This window comes from Podarcis pityusensis (assembly GCF_964106645.2).
Source record: "Podarcis pityusensis genome assembly, chromosome: 3".
Classification (NCBI taxonomy): domain Eukaryota; kingdom Metazoa; phylum Chordata; class Lepidosauria; order Squamata; family Lacertidae; genus Podarcis; species Podarcis pityusensis.
This window is the reverse complement of record NC_138026.1, coordinates 62,980,070-62,996,459: the sequence shown is the minus strand read 5'-3', so window position 1 is coordinate 62,996,459 and position 16,390 is coordinate 62,980,070. Positions and strand designations below refer to the sequence as shown.

General features: G+C 44.8%; 1 protein-coding gene across 5 annotated transcripts in view; it reads left to right on the top strand.

The window, feature by feature from the left end:
- Positions 1–16,390, top strand: part of HIVEP2 (HIVEP zinc finger 2) — a 140,362-nt gene that overhangs the window by 99,839 nt on the left and 24,133 nt on the right. Inside the window, exon 4 of one of the 5 annotated variants that reach the window (XM_080998530.1) lies at positions 7,030–7,071. The exons of the other annotated variants lie outside the window; for them this stretch is intronic. The gene's annotated coding sequence lies outside the window, so the exon portion shown is untranslated. The remainder of the gene's footprint in view (positions 1–7,029; positions 7,072–16,390) is intronic. 5 annotated transcript variants of the gene reach the window in all.

Below are 16,390 nucleotides of genomic sequence, written 5' to 3'. Positions count from 1 at the left end.
TGTTTGCCAAAGTTCTTTGTAAAGCCCCAAAGCTTGCACTTTCTCTCCCTCTCTTACTCTCACTGCTTAAGATGGTCTAATATAATATGTCAGCCTGCTCCCCCCCCCCCCCGCAAATCTTGGAGTCTGGCCAAATAGTTTTTGTTAGGCATCAAGTGGGGAAGAGGCAGGACCAAGCATGCTGAGGGGAAAGAATGGAGTGCCTGGGGAGGAAGCAAGATAACATCCTATCTAGGCATAACATCCTGTCCTGTGCTTCTGTAGCGATTGTCTGAAAAAGATAACAAGAGGCAGCATCTCTCCTCTTCTCCCAGAACTTCAGAGAGTGCTCCGTGTTCTAAGAGAATGCACATGCCATATGCACACAATATCACCGAGTGAGCACTTGCCATTTAAAAATGTAAACAACGGCATGGGGCGCTTTTCGTTTGTTTGTTGAGGAATGTAGTCCAGTCCCAGCCAATTCTAACTTACTGAAGCAGCGCAGAGAGAGGGGTCAGCAGGGACTTAAATAGGAAGCCATCAGAATGAATGGCTACCTCTCAGCATTGGGACAAGCGGTCCATAGGGAAAACATGCCCTTTCCTATGATGCAGCCTGTTAAAGAGTTTCATCGGTTCCTTTTAAGTGGTGTTTTAAAATAGGGCTTTTAGCTTTCATTAGCATTGGAGTTTATGGTCCTTCTGTGAATTGAGGGCTCATGTAGATAGAGCTTTTGTATCTTTAGAAGACTATCAGTGATAATGAGTGTGCTTGATCTGTCTGTCTGTCTATCTATCTATCTATCTATCATCTATCTATCTATCTACCTTTCTTTCATCTATCTATTCCCAATATAAGAGACATGCATGTGGTTGGATTTTTAGGTGCACATTATTGGTGGTCTTAATTTAGGTTATGCTGGATTTGCTGCTATGGAAAGCAAATGTTTAATGTTTGTGGGGTAGTTTATAGATCTATAGAGCAATTTGCAGGGTAGTTTATAGATCTATGTAACATTTTTTTCCATGGGCAGGCGGGGAGGGGGAAATGAGTGTCTTCAAAGGCCTTGGCCTAATTTCAGTGCTGCATGTGAAGAAGAGAAGTTCATTTCCTTTAGTAGGTTCAGAGAGTGCAGGCAAACCTCCTGCTGCCTTGAACCTGTGAGGAAAAGATCTTCTATAAGTGAGATAGTGGTAGTGATTGTCCTCCCCAGCCCCCAACCGAAAACAGATTCTAATTTTCATTTCAGGCAAGAAAACTAAGAGCCGTTTCATATATTTGTCAGAGGGAAAGTTTTTATGCTACTTCAGATTGGAGGAGAACCCTTGTCCTTGCTGTGTTGTTTTTTGTATATATAGGCATTGGTTTGTATTAGAGAACGTTGACTCATACGCAGTTTATGGGGGGAGGGGGGGATGTCACTAAATTCTCCCGATACCTGCATTTTGAATGTGGTGTCTTTGCAGACAAGTGCCTGACATCTGTTTGGGATGAAGCTGTTGACTATGCAGGCATGTGGGTAGAATCCTTAACAATGTTCCTTGCAGTGCAAAGAAACTATAGACATACAGACACCATCAAGGTAGTATGTAGGCCTTGGTATTACAGTGGTACCTCGGGTTACATACGCTTCAGGTTACAGACTCCGCTAACCCAGAAATATTACCTCAGGTTAAGAACTTTGCTCAGGTTGAGAACAGAAATCGTGCTCTGGCGGCGCGGCAGCAGCAGGAGGCCCCATTAGCTAAAGTGGTGCTTCAGGTTAAGAACAGTTTCAGGTTAAGAACGGACCTCCGGAACGAATTAAGTACTTAACCCGAGGTACCACTGTAGTTCTTGGTGTCTGATCATTCTGGTTTGCATAACTCAGTAGGTCAGAACAGCCTGTGATCCAGAACGTTCTGGAGCTCACTCTGCAGATACATTTCTGCTTTGGTTGACTAGCCTTGCCTAATGCTTACAAGCATCTTTCTGGCGATCCTCCAGTGATTCATAGACTAGGAAATCCTGCTTGTCTTCTGTCTATAGTATTTGCTGTTTTCCAGAATGAAGAGCAAGAGGGTGGAGAAGCTGTGGCCCTACAGATGCTGTGTGGCTGCAACTCCCACTAACCCAACCCAACAACATCTGAATGGCCATAGGTTTCCCAGACCTGGGATATACATTCCAAATATGTCTGTAACCATACCTTTTCCCAAAGCTATGAGTACTACTGTTTGCTGCTTAGACATCCGACTATGCCAGGCTTTCTTCATTCAGCTTTGAAGTGCTGGGGACTTGTGCTGCAAATGGTTTATTTTCCCAGGGTTTCTTAGGATGAGGCCGTGATAAAAAAATGTTTAAACAAATTTTAGGGGGAAATAATAAGTCATCTGTGTTTCTGTTGCATATATTTCAGCTTTCAATGTGAGGAAGCATTCTGAGTGCTTGCAGGGCATTAATATTCTGTGTATTTGGAGACAGTCCTTGAAATCCTTTTGGCACTGTGACTTCTGGTTTTGAAAGTAAAATGCAGACAGACAAGGATAGTCTGAAGGAGAAATTCTGTCTTGACACTAAACCATTAAGAGTACTATGTTTACTCAGTCCTCTTTCCTCGTACAATAGTAAATAGAGCAATCCAAAATTCTGCTGTGTGTATAAATTGCCTGACACCCTGTTTGTAACCACATTAGTTTGGAAGCATGTCCTGTTGATCTCAGCGGAACTTATTTCCATGTAAATGAGCTTAAGATCCCCACTCTCCCATTTAGGGCCCATTCACGGTTTCATTTGTCCTGTGAGTTCTAATGTTTTGTATTGATCTCTCATCATGCAGCTGAGAGGTGTTTTCTTTTGACCTGCTGTTTTCCTTGAGGAAACCCACCTTTTACTGCTGAATTGGAACAAACGTCAATCCATGGAAAACCTGAAGAGAAATATGTCTCTCTTCTGAACTGGTCCTAAAACACTCCTGAACGGCATTTGTTTACTCAAGCTGTGTTTTGGGCGGTCCACTCCCACCTCCTTTCATTATATCTCTGCCTACCGCTGCAGGATAATTTTTCCAGGTGTCTCTCCAGCTTCAAGCAGTGCACTTCCAGTTTTCTTGACAGGCTTAAATTGCAATTAAACAATATGTGTGGAAAGTGTGTGTGTGTGTGTGTGTGTGTGTGTGTTCGTTCCGGCTTGTTTGTTTTGATTGGTTGTGATGGTTCCCGTCACAGCTTTATTTTCAGTCTTTAATAATAAGTATTAAATAATATGCATCGCAGTGGTGGCCAAACTTGGCCCCCCCAGCTGTTTTGGGACTACAATTCCCATCATCCCTGACGACTGGCCCTGTTAGCTAGGGATGATGGGAGTTGTAGTCCAAAAATAGCTGGAGGGCCAAGTTTGGCCACCACTGATGTATCAGAAGGGTCCTGGCTCCTTTGGTTTATGTTGAATGATTGTTTGTCATGGACTGGCTGGATGCAGAGGAGTGGTGGGAGGCATCAGCTGGGGAACCCCCAAGCAAACCCCCAAGGGAAGAAAGCTCAGAGCTGGGGGATTGGTAGTGGGACAGCGATGAGTGATCAGAGGGAGAAGAGGGTACCGACTGGTAGGAGGAGATGTCAGAAGCTGAAGAGGTAATGGTATAGTGAACAGGAAGAGGCTGTGGCAGAGAGCAATTCAGACTCTGAGGCAGAAGCAGAGTGGAGGCAGGCTGCTGAAGAATCCAGGGAGTCCCCACCTCCTGCAATGACTAGCTCTCCTCCCTGGTCTCCCAGAACCCAAAGAGGTATGAAGAGGGTGGAGCAAAGAGACACTAGACAACGGAGTCTCAGGTTGCTGGGGAAGGACCTGAGGGAGTAGGAGCCTTAGAAAGTGGTGGAAAGCAGGGAACTTCAGTCCTGACAACTGTCTCATTGGGGCAAACCTACTGAGAAAAGTCACTGTGATCACTAGGCACAGTCTGATCACTAAGTGAGCTTCTGATCCCAATATCTAGAAGCACTTCTGTCTCTAGAAATAGCTAACATTCTCTCCTGAAAGAACCATAAGTGTTTGAATCTTATTCTTGGCAAGATTTTGAGATGCAATGCCCTTGAATCCAGTCAGAGGCTGACCTGCATATGAGTGTGTCAGGGGTGTGAGTGAGGGTTTCATCTTTACAACGTAAGAGTAGACCCACTCTGCCCCGGCCAGCAGATTCACTTGCAGGGGAGCATTGCTCAGTTTGCTGTTTGAACCAGGAGGCTTGGGTGACGGACTTCCGAAGAGGGTATCTTGCTAAACGTGTGCACCTTGAGCCTGCTGTTCAATGTTGTGAGAGCCAACACTGTCAGCTTACCCAGTATCTCTTTAACAGAGCTACAGAGTCAACATCTGAACCTAGAAGTGGAGCCCCAACCAGCAATTTCTTCTAGAATGCAGTGTTGATTGCAGCGGCTGTCCCTGGAACGCAGCCCAGGGAGAGAACAGCTGGTCCAAGCATGCCAAAGGCCTTTCCTGAACTGTAATGGCCTCACCTCACCTGCCCTTCCCTTGCTATCTGACACTCCTTTTCTCACTCCTCATTGTTGATTCCCCGGCCTTTGCCCTAGTCATATCTGTCTAATGTAGATTGCAAGCTCCCTGGGTGGGGACTGAATTATTATTGTTCTGTGGAACCCCTGCTGCCGCAGCGTTCCCACTGCTAAACGTCTTGGCAATACAATACTTTGAATTACAGACCACAAGATTTAAGTCAAGTAACAGGAGTGACTGTTCTTGGGACAAATTCCAGAGTGAGAGCCCTTCTGTCCTCCTGCTCTGAATCACGAGTGCAGCAGCAGCAGCATATGATGATTGTTGCTACCCTGTAAGTCATATTTCAAATGATATCATTACCGAACGCTCTCTACTGGGAGCTAACTCACTTTATACTTTTAGGTGCATGCTTGCCTCGCTAACATTTGCAGTCTCAGAGTTCATTGCACGGTGACAATCCTGTGTCCTGTATCGTGTCTTCGTTTTGATCCATTGGTACTTTGCCATCTAGTTCAGAGGCTGAATATGTTCCGAGCTGGCAAGCAAACTCGGATCCATGTTAGCAGCTTTCGCCAGATGGTGGTGTGCTGTTTTGAACTAAGCATCAGTGGAACAAGCATACATGGGCTGATGAGGTATACTGTTCCACTTGTTTTTGCCAAAAAGCCATGCAATGCACTGAGTGGCCATCTTGGCCACATGGTATAGCTGAATGAGAGAGAGAGAGGGTATTTCGAGGGAGGCAATAAATAAGGCAGCAAACCCTGGTGTGTATGTGTGTTTGTTTTTCTGTGTGCATTCAGTTTTAGCAGTTTGACTGGCAAACATAACTTGACTGCAAGTCATGAACTTCATTGAATTTCATCCAAAAAAGACACAGCTGAGCAATCTACAGGAAGCAATCTTTTCCTAGAAGCATGCCGTTCCAAACTGTACAAGTCATTGTGCAGCTCGTAAAAGTGTCTGCACAGCTAAACCTGGACAGTTGGGTCCTGTTCAGATTTTTGTATTCATCAGAACTGGGCTTCCAATATGGAAAAAAAAAATATCCACATTGTGCAGTGAAAGAACAGGGACAGGAACCCTTGGTTGTTTCTGGTTGCAGCTGTTTACTGAAGTTTTTTTTTGCAAAATATGGAAAAATGTGAGAATGTTAGTTCAGTAATGGTTCCAAGCTCGACTCGTGGAAAATATGACAGTGTTTCCATCAGCAGTTAAGAACAAGTTGGGTCTTTTATTTCTGCAGGGGAGGTGGCATGCAGTTTGCCCTACACAGGAAATTGTCAACGGTAACCTGCAAGCAGCTGTGCAATGACTGCATGTAGGAGGGAAGAGTTCAAAGCCTTCCTGTCCTGATATTTACTGATGGCTTTAGCTTTTTCAAGTTAAGACCAAATATAAATGAGGATGTATAAAATGTTGCTGATCTAAGCTAGTGCAGATAGTTCTCATGGAACGGAGACCCAAATACGTGGCATACTTGAAATTATATAATTTGTGCACATTCACACGCAGTAGATAAACTACCTGCAACTTCTGAGGACACGGGAGAGTTGAAGGGACATTTAGGCAGGCCTGTGTAGTGGGGGCAGCTGGGTAGACTTCTCCAGGGCCTCAGGGAGCTAATTCAGCCCAGGGGCCATTCCAGGGACCAGCAGCTCTGTCGTTTGAGTTTATAACTTTATTCTAACAAGACTCCCGCCCCGGGCCTCAGATTGTAGCCAGCCCCTGGATTCAGACTTTACCTTTCTTGCCCACCACCACTGAAACGGGGGCAGCACCTTTGCAACTGCCTGCTACCTGCCCAGCAAGACAAATCCTAGCACCACCATGACTATATGCAGCTGGGCAAATAGGGTCACAGATAATAAGCTGTATTATGTACCTCACATTGCCAGGCAGAAGACAATAGTGCCATTGCAACACTTCTCTCTGCCTCTCACTCAGGGGGAACATCACCAACCCAAACATCCCATCTCTCAGGCTCTCACCCTGGGTTAAAGGTCACAGGCTTATTGCCCACAGTGCAAAGCCTACAATTTCATATCCTGACAGGCAGGGTGGGCACACCGGAAACTTACTGAAGTGTAGACCCAAAGGGGAGAGGGAAATCGCATTTGGTGTCTCTCCCTTTGGGGACAACGCTGCCACAGGTTGACCCTGCCATCCGCATTGGTGCCTGTTCTTATATACTCAGGCAGGCTGTGCACCACACCCCAGCTGTATCCACTCGCCTGTTTTGGCTGCCCCACTCCAGCCAGTAGGTGGGCAGTCACATTGTGCACCTGGAGAGCCAGTGTGGTGTAGTGGTTAAGAGCGGTAGCCTTGTAATCTCGGGAACCGGGTTTGCAGCTCCGCTCCTCCACATGCAGCCGCTGGGTGACCTTGGGCCAGTCACACTTCTTTGAAGTCTCTCAGCCCCACTCACCTCACAGAGTGTTTGTGGTGGGGGAGGAAGGGAAAGGAGAATGTTAGCCGCTTTGAGACTCCTTAAAAAGGGAGTGAAAGGCGGGATATCAAATCCAAACTCTTCTTCTTCTTCTTCTGTTGTAGTTTCCGAAGCATTTTCCGTGGCGGTCCCAAAAGCAGTCGAGCGTAAGTCACTTGTGCATGGATTGCAACATAATCTGTTTATTCTGCCAATTGAGTTAGCTATGGATGAATTCTAATTTCACACACACACACACCCCTCCACCATCCCAAAAAGAGAGAAAGCACAATCATTACATAAAGGATCCGTCTTCTGCTAAAGCTGATAATATGGTTGCAAAATGGAAAGTTTTAGTGGCTTTTTTTTGTTTTGTTGCCGGTTTCAGATGTTCCTTCTGTTTCCACTGACATATGTACGGATGCAACAGCATGTATATTATGTTACATTTTAGATAGGCCATAGCAAATTATTTGTAGAAAGCTAATAGCAATATTTAAATCAAGGAATAGAAAGCTTTGTCCTTGTTTAGCCAAAAGATATAAGGTGCTTGTCTAGATAGCGTTTCTCAGACTCTCTGAATTCAGCTCTTGTTTCCTTTTACATTTATCCTGCCTTCCAACCTTGTCCCCACCTCATGCCCAAACCAGGCCAGTTGGCAGATGAGGGAGGGCACAGAGCTTTGTCCACGAGAAACTATGGAATGAGTTGGAGGGATGTTTGAGTAAGAGGGTTATAGTTTGAGTCACTCACCTGCCAGACCCAACAGAGGATTGTATAAAATGAACTCAGTGCTAGGAAGTAGCCCCCGGCCCTTTCCACTGTGATGTGATGTCAGTAATGCTACTTATGTGCATGAGTCCTGATCACATGCAAATTTGAGGCAGGCTACAGCTAGACGGATGTTGAGAATTTACCTCTGGTCACGTTGTGTGACCAGAGCAATTCGTGTGTGGTTAAGGTCATGATTTCCACCCACCCATCTAGACACGCATGAAAAATTGCTCTCGCCTGTGGCTTGGAGAAGTCTGCTAACGGCTCCGCGGAGAGCCAGCTGCACCTTGTGTTGTATTTATGCGTCCTTTCATTGCTCACAAAGAGCCAAATTAATGAGACCTCATCAATGTGCAATTTGAATCAGTGCGATCTGCTAAAGAGCGTGTAGAAATTAAACGTGAAGGGGCTGCATTCAGTTCTCTGCTGAATGGCAAGCTTTTGTAAAGTCCGAAGCAGGTGACACTCCACCTTAGTTTTTCATCTCTAAATGGGATTATAAATTTCCCCTGCTGGAGTTGATCATCTTAACTGAAGTTTCTGACACGCGCCACAAGTAGGGTTATAGAATACCACTGCTGCTCCCATTAGCCACTTATTTCACATGTTCGATAGGCAAAGGGCTAACAGATTGCATGCAGGAATGGGCAAAGGAGTATGCGACGACAAACGTTGAATGTGGGAGAGCAAATAGGTTTTTCAGAGGGCAGAAGAAGAGCTTAAATATTTGTGTTTTTTGTTTAAATGGGGAGGTTCTTTATTCAGCATCTTTGGTCTGTGTGACACTACATCAATCCATCCATCCAGAGAGAGAGAATATAGGTTTCTGCTCCAAAGATTGAGTGGTATTCAACTATGTTGTACTCAGAGTAGAACTATGGGAATTAAGGTGCCTAACTTAGTCATTTTCATTAAGTTCAGTGTGTGTACTGTTAAGTTCTACCATGTATTTATTATTTTATTCATTTAAGATCCAGTGGTGGTGTAGTGGTTAGAGGGTCAGACTAGGGCCTGGGAGACCGGGGTTCTTATCCCCGCTCTGCTATGAATCTCACTGGGTGCCCTTGGGCCAGCCACTGTCTCTTAGCCCTGACCTCCCTCACAGGGTTGTTGTGAGGATAAAATGGGGAGGGGAGGGAAACCATGTATGCCCCCCTCAACTCCTTGGAGGGAAGGTGGGATAGAAAACAAAATTTAAATATAAAATATGTGTATTATTTTAACCATGCTCATAGGGTGATTTGAATAAATATTTGCTACGAAAACTGGATGTTGAGTGCAGAAAGCTTCCCAAATAAATAAATAATGGCTGTTTTACTGAGAACCTTTGTCCTGCTAGTCATCAGCTTGGTGCTTCCAGCTCTTGAAATATATATAATTTTGATGTTCAGTGAGGACTGCCTTCAGTGCAGGTTTGGGCATGGTTAAAGTGTGATCTTTTGTGGAAACATGAGCACTGTTAATGATGAAACCAGAGCTTTGTTAATAATGCATTATAATTATTGCTTCTGTCAGGCACGTATCTCATATTTCTTCTATTTTAGCCAGAGAATCCCAGTTAAACTGACTTGGTTTGATATGGTTCTTTTCTATACCCCTTTTTATTTTTATTTTGTTTTTGTGACTGGGGAGCCTTTTTCAAGGTCAGTGTGCCTTTGCAATGTAAGTGCATCTATTTAGCCTGGTGAAATACGTAGGCAGAGAATAGCCTACGTAATGAGCAAATGAGGGAACACAATCTTAATAATACAAGGCACCTGATTGGCCCTGCCCTTTCCTTAAACAATGGAGATGTACGTCATTCTCCAGGACAAACAGTGCCTGTGGCACCGTGCTTCCCATGTTTGAACTGCTTTCCTGGGTGAAATCATCCACATATATTTCTGTGCATTACGGATAAAGCTTCTTATCCAATGTGTCAGTCAAACACATAAACATTTAAATGCTACCTAGGTGGAGAGCAGGGCTGTCCTCTCTTTTGGGGAGGGAGGTGAGATGGAGCACAATCTTTGGATGATGAAGATCCCAGGTTCAGCATTGGGCATTTCTAGTTATAAAGGGCAGGCATCCAAGGAATGGGAAAGTACTTTCTCTGTCTCAGGTCTGGGGCTGGACAATATCTGGTTCTCAACATTGCGATATATCACCAGCTAAACATTGTGATATACCGATATATCATGATGTCTGTAATAAGGATGGAGTTATGTAGAGGCACTGGCTGGCTTCACGGTTTTCCCCGTGTCATGGTTTTTTGCATAACAAACACACCCCATGATTCACGATATATTGCCAGGCCAAAAATTATGAAACTGATATCACGATATAGACTTAAAACTGGTTTTGGACGATATATTGATAGAGCCACTTCCGCCTTAAGAGGAGGTGGTGTTGCGGGCTGCATGCCCCCACCACGTGCGCAGTGGCTGGCTCTCAGCCTCCGCGTGATTGAGGGAATCCCTGGCCCCATCATCCCCTGGACAGCCAATCGGCTGGCTCGGGGGGCAGGGCCTGCCCTATTTAGTGCAGGCGCGGCCGGGGATCTCCCTCTTTTGCCGCCTCCAGCTGCTAAGGTTTCCCACCCTCCCACCTTTTAAGGTTTCCGTCTTTGACCTTGCTATGGACCTTGGTTGATCGCCGTTAAGGGGCCTGGTAGGATTTTTTTCCACTTGGCAAATCGGCACCACTTGGTTTTTTGCCTACCTCGTAGCAAATTGTCACAACTTCCTTGGTATTGGCGGTTAGGCATTGGTATTGGTATTGGTATTGGTATGTAGATGGAAGGGGGGAGGAAGCGCCATCACCTCCCCCGCATATTGAAGGGTAGTCCGATAAAGGATTCTGTGGGGCATGGCCCTGTCCGAAGCCTATGGAGGTGAGGGCCTAAGGCACGCCCCCGAGCAGTGACCCCTGGGGAGTTCCTAGTTGATGTGCATCAGCAAGACTCCCCCTACTGGTGGTTAACCCTTCCCGGACTTCAAGTGGACGGGCTGAAACCGTATAGTCTGTTAGGACCAATGCCAATACCGCTCTTACCTGTAACCAATAAAGTTGTGACCATATTTAGCTCATTAACCTTAAATAATTGTGTCATGTGTCTTTATTTCCACTGGGGCGGGGGGGGGGGGACTCACCACACAACAACCAGCACTCGCCTTGGATAATTAGCCGGATCAGGGATTTTAAAAATACCTGGTCAGTGGGTAAATGCAGGGGTGGGTTTTGAGTGGACACTAGGTGGATCTGGGTGGGTCAGGAGGTAGAGAACATAGCCGTGTCTGGCAGGTTATAGGTTGAAGCCTGGCAGGTCTGGGCACCAGTTCATTAGGAGGCTAAATTAAACCCTCTACTGTACTTCAAAAAAACAAAGCTAAAACAACAACAACAACAAACCCACACCTGGTTTATTCCACAAAATTATAGATGTGAATAAATACGTAAAATATGGTCTAGTTGTCAAACCATAAAATCTGGTGCTTTCAGATACTTTGGAGATGGTTGGCAAGCTTTGGAAGGGTGTTGGTTTTTAACTAGGGAAATGATGCCAATTGAAGGACTGAACTTTTTCTTCAATCTAGTTTGGATCTTCCACGCCATAACTTTAGCCTGGCCATTGACACTTGTTCTATTTTGCTTTGTGGGACCCACTGCTTTTGTTGGATCTCTGTAGTTATGGTTGGTTTGTTTTTACTGTCTTACTTGTTTTAAAATTATTTTGCTTGTTTTATAACTTGCATATTGCATTGTAACCTGCCCTGGTACCTTGTGGTGAAGGGCAGGTTAAGAAATCTTACATTTAAATAAATGTAGTGTGGCCTTTGGGGAGTTGCCACATGATGGCGCTAGAGACCTGGATGCCGCTGTGTTGGCTGGTGTCTTATCTGGGCAAACAAGGATCAGCAGTTACCTTAGTGACTTCCGGAGCTTGAAATTGTGAGGGATCATCAGGAGATAAGCAAGTTCTGGGGAGATGAGTGACATTCTTGCTATTTGACCACAAGGAAGATGTGCATCTTTAGAGATGGCCCTGGAAAAAAAACTGGGAAAAATGGGATCACAGGCACCTGATCTCCACCGTCTAGCTAGCAGCTTTGTATGGGTGCCAAACCGCTATAATTTAATCCCTGAAAAACCAGTAGCAATCACTATGATGATAATGCAATTTCCTCCATTTATGGGTCTTCAGAACCTTTTGCCATTGTCCAATAATTAGCTGGAATATCTTGCCACTGTCTTCTCTGTTGAAACGTAAGAGGCATTTTGTGGTATTGAGAAGAGATAGGTGCAACAGTGGTTGACAGCGTTTATCTGACCTTTAGCCACCCATGATGCCGTGGTGCACTGGGAGTGACAGTGGGAGGGGCTAGGACTTGGTGGTGCAAACACACTAGTAGGAGCCCTGGATTGGCTCTGCCAGTGTGTTCGCACCATGCTGACCTTCCTGCCGCCTCTCCTTCCTGGTACTCCCCAGTGAGTACGTGACAGGTGGTCAGGTAAGTGCTGCTGCCCCAACATGGGAAGAGAGGAGGGCTGGAAGAGGAAATAACTCTTCAGTCTTTGGCAAATTTGGTATTTTCTTTTTGGTTTTCCTTCTGAGGAAGGCCGAATGAGGGGGTAGGGCAGATCTCCGCAGGCTCCAGTGTTCTGTATCATGGCTTACAGCTTCTTTTCAAACCCTTCCTTGATTCTGGTGGTGTCTGGAATGCATGGGCGGTATCTGCAAAACTGTAAGTGCTCACTTTGTAAATGGGTACATTATCAATAAAACTTTCATTTTTGGTGGGTGGGGGCATAAAAAAGCAGGGGAGGAATTATACATAAACTTTTATGTCGCAGAAATTGCTGTGGCACTTCCTGACAGCTAGTCATGAAATATGCCGAAAGAAGACTGGAAGGATACTTCGAAAACACATCAGTGAAAGGGTTAGAGCACCTCTGAATAATAAACCATATCCCATGAAATATCTGTCCTAGACTGGGCAAAATATTTATGTGCCTGGCTTGCAGGATGCAAACAGTTATGGCCAGCCAAGAGACAAGAGTTTTATGGCATCTCTAATTACATACCACATTACTTCATTGCATTGTGTTATACATTATGCATTATATTAACCAATCAGGAACTTAAAGAACTTCAGCCCACTGTGCGTAGCTCATCACTTCAACAGGAACTGCTTCGTCTGCTGTAAATAATTAATTGCTACCACGATAATCTTGCCTGCCTGCAATGCCATACATGCATATGTATCTAGTAGCGGTGTATATCTTCCTTTTGCATATACATGCCCATCCTGCCTGCTTTTTAAACTCGTGGGCAATTATAGAAGTTTAGTAGGTGTTACAAGATCTGCTAGTGTGCCTGTACACACATGAATGTGAACAACTGTTCTGGCCATGTATTCACTGCAGACTTTGCAATGAGCAGTACACTTCTTTTGATCTTGACTAAAGACATTTGTGTACACATAGACTGAATTGCATTGGCTTTTAATACCTTGCTTGTTTTGGGAGAACTTGGCACTGACCAATAAGGAAACCAGCATCAGTTGCTTACTTTGGAGAGCTAGCAGGAACCACACCATGATTGCAGTTTTGTTGGCATCTGTCTTTCCCAAGAGACAATAAAGGGGTGTGTCTTTTGGGGTGAAGTCAGACTGTTGGAAAGTTACAGCACTTGCTGTGGCTGTAGAGACCAATGTAGGAGAGACATGTTTTGTTGCAGCTAGGGCAGATGAAGGCAAGAGAGAGGGAGCTTGTTAAAATAATCTTTCCACCTGTCAAAATGTTGGTAAAATTATTGTTTACCTGATATGGTTAGTTGTGCAACTGCAGCGTGACTCCTCCCTTTCAACCACTGATGGTCTCTGGGTTCCTTGTGAACCCACCAAAGTATGGCTTTAAAATATAAAGATTATTCCTTTAAAAAAACACTGGTGAGGTATTGATCCATAGCAGAGTCCTAAGTAGTCCCAAAGTAACTAGGGTCATTGAGGAAAGATATGTGTCAAGTTAAGCTCAAGTGGAGGAAATTCTGGAGGCGTCCTGTGTCAAGTTAATTGAGTGTCGTGCCACAAGATGAAAGCCAAGTCATGGGGCAGCTCTGCCCTACTAGTGCTCCTGCTTTCGCTAAAAACTTGGGAATTCTAAGGAAATGGAGAAATCATGGTGCAAATTGTGCTTGAGGGTTAGGAACCATTTACACACAATGCTACTTGTGATTGGCATGGGCTGGGATCAGCACTTACTCACACAACAAAGGCTCTCTCTCATGACCACCATGACACCCTCATTGCTCAGAGCAAAGCTAGATTGCACATAGTCTTCAGCCATGTACAGGGTTCCATCTGAACAAATCCTCAGCAATAAGGGAGGCCTAGAGAAAGGGAATTGGGAATGAAGCAAGAGGTTGCGGCCCTTATCTGACAGTCCGGATACCCTCTCTAAACATTGCCTGACCTGTCAGAGGAATAGAGAGAGCTGGAGGATGGTAACAATGCCATGAATAGATTAGTGTTTGGCTCTACATGTTATGGATTTAAGGACAGAAGAGAGCATGAGGCTTGCCAGGTACAGGAAGCAGCAGGTAGAAAGTAGCATCATGTGGTCTGGGAGAGGAGGCAGAGGGTGCAGGAAGAGGACAGTCCAAGAAGATGGTGCTGGTGGATGTGGGAGAAGGAAATGAATGAGGGCAATTGGAAACCTGTTCGATAAGCTGTTTCCACTCCCAGAAAACAGACCATGTGCTAAAAATGTTACGCCTGGGGAAGAGGGGGAACTACATGTTTGGTACTAGGGAAAAGTTGCCTGCTGCCATGGGAGGAAGGGATTCAGATTTGTGAACCACTCTGGATTTTCCAGGGGGTCTTCTCTTGAGACATATATAGTAATATCGCTTCTGGATGATTGGAGCCAGCAGAAGGAAACTAAATACAGTTTCTTTGGAGATGAGTGTGCCCACATTCAGAATAAATCTTTATGTGAATTTCTGTGACCTTACTACATGTGCAGTATGACAAATCTGTGCCTCTCTTCACAGTTCCTTCCGCTGCAGTCTGGCCCTTCACTGAACTAAGTTGACTACCTCTGTTCTAATTATAGGCCATAGGTGGAAGTGGAAAGACCTAGTCATATGGGTTGGTGACATTCTTCCTTCCTCTCCCTCAGTCGCGTGGGGGCATGCCTTGAACCACCTGAACTTAACATTTGTTCCTTATTTGATTGATGCATTTGCAACTCGATCTTCTCTATGAGGAGGCCAGGGTGGGGTGATGAGAGGGTGTCCCCAAGAGGTCTCTCACCCTTTTACTACCCGGGGCCTAGACCACATTAGCTTCAGAGATGGAAATACATCAGACTGCTTCAGCCCGCTCAGGTAGAATTTTCTCAATACTTCTCTTGGTTTGTAGCCTGCTGTCGTCTAGTATATGATACCTTTATGATTTGCAGTTGGACTTGTTAGGTGTTCGTTTTTGAAAAGGCACTAGATTTTTATGTTTGTTAGCCTTTGTTCCTTAGGTCAGTTAGCTTTCTTATCTGAATTTTGTAATAAGTAGCTGTTCCCTGGTTCTTTAGAGATATCTAGAAGTAACGTGGATGTTTATCTTTTTCTCCTGCAAAAGAGAGAGAGAGAGAGTGAAAAGTGACAATTGCAGGAGCTTTAGTTAGCATAGATCTCAACAATGCTTGTTAGATACACCAGTGTCACTGTACTTAGCAGCACCACAGAGAAACTGCCATGTATAAGAATGTAACTGAGCAAGCAGACAAGTATATTGAAAACCAGGATGCTGCTTTGCATTTAGGTGAGGTTAAAAAAAACACCACCTAAAACATCAAGTGTTAGACTTGCTAAAAATATGAATACAGTCATACCCAGTGGGTAGACCTGGTTATATTTAGATTTTATGCTTGCCTTTATTTTTTAATGACACCTCCAGTGTACCTTCAGTTCTCAGCAAAGCACTGCTTCCTGTGTTAGTAGGAAAGGAGGATCAGATCTTGTCAGGTGTCCTTTATCATTGCATTGCAAATGGGTGGTTTTTGGGGTAGGAAGAACAAAGCTTAATATAACAGTGAACAGCAAGGGCAAACTCTCTCCCCCCCCCACTACCCGGCAAAAAAAGACAACTGCTCTCCTTAAACAGTTTGCTCTTTGCAACTGCAGAGTCTTCTCCGATCACCCACGCTCATCTGGCTGCTGACGCTGTAGGAGCTTCATTTGCATGAACTATTTTTGCAACTATTGTGTGTCTTTTGAGGAAACAAGCAAGAAGACTGGCTTGTAGTGATTCACCATCTCAGGGCACCTAAAATGTGGAAGGGAAAAGAGAATAGACGTATGCATGCTGATTTCTCTTAAATGTTTCTGAGTGGCAGAGCTTGGCTCAGCAGCAAGGCACAAGGGCTGCTTTGCACATTGCATGTGAACATGTCACATAGCCATGCAGCATGGGTGTAATTGCATCATATTGCCCTTTCCCATGTGCGCATTTTGGCAGATGTGCCTTTGTCGACAAATAACAAGTAAAAGAGTCCCAAATCAAATATATCTAGTGTAGTTTTTAATATATGATTTGCTTCAGAAAACCAGCATCTAGTTAGATGGAGCAGCATATATAACACAGATGAGCAAACATATACAGATAGTGACCGATTTGCTACGCTCCAGGCTTTTGCATACATCAGCAAGGCCTGTGTAAGGCCACCCCGTTCCAC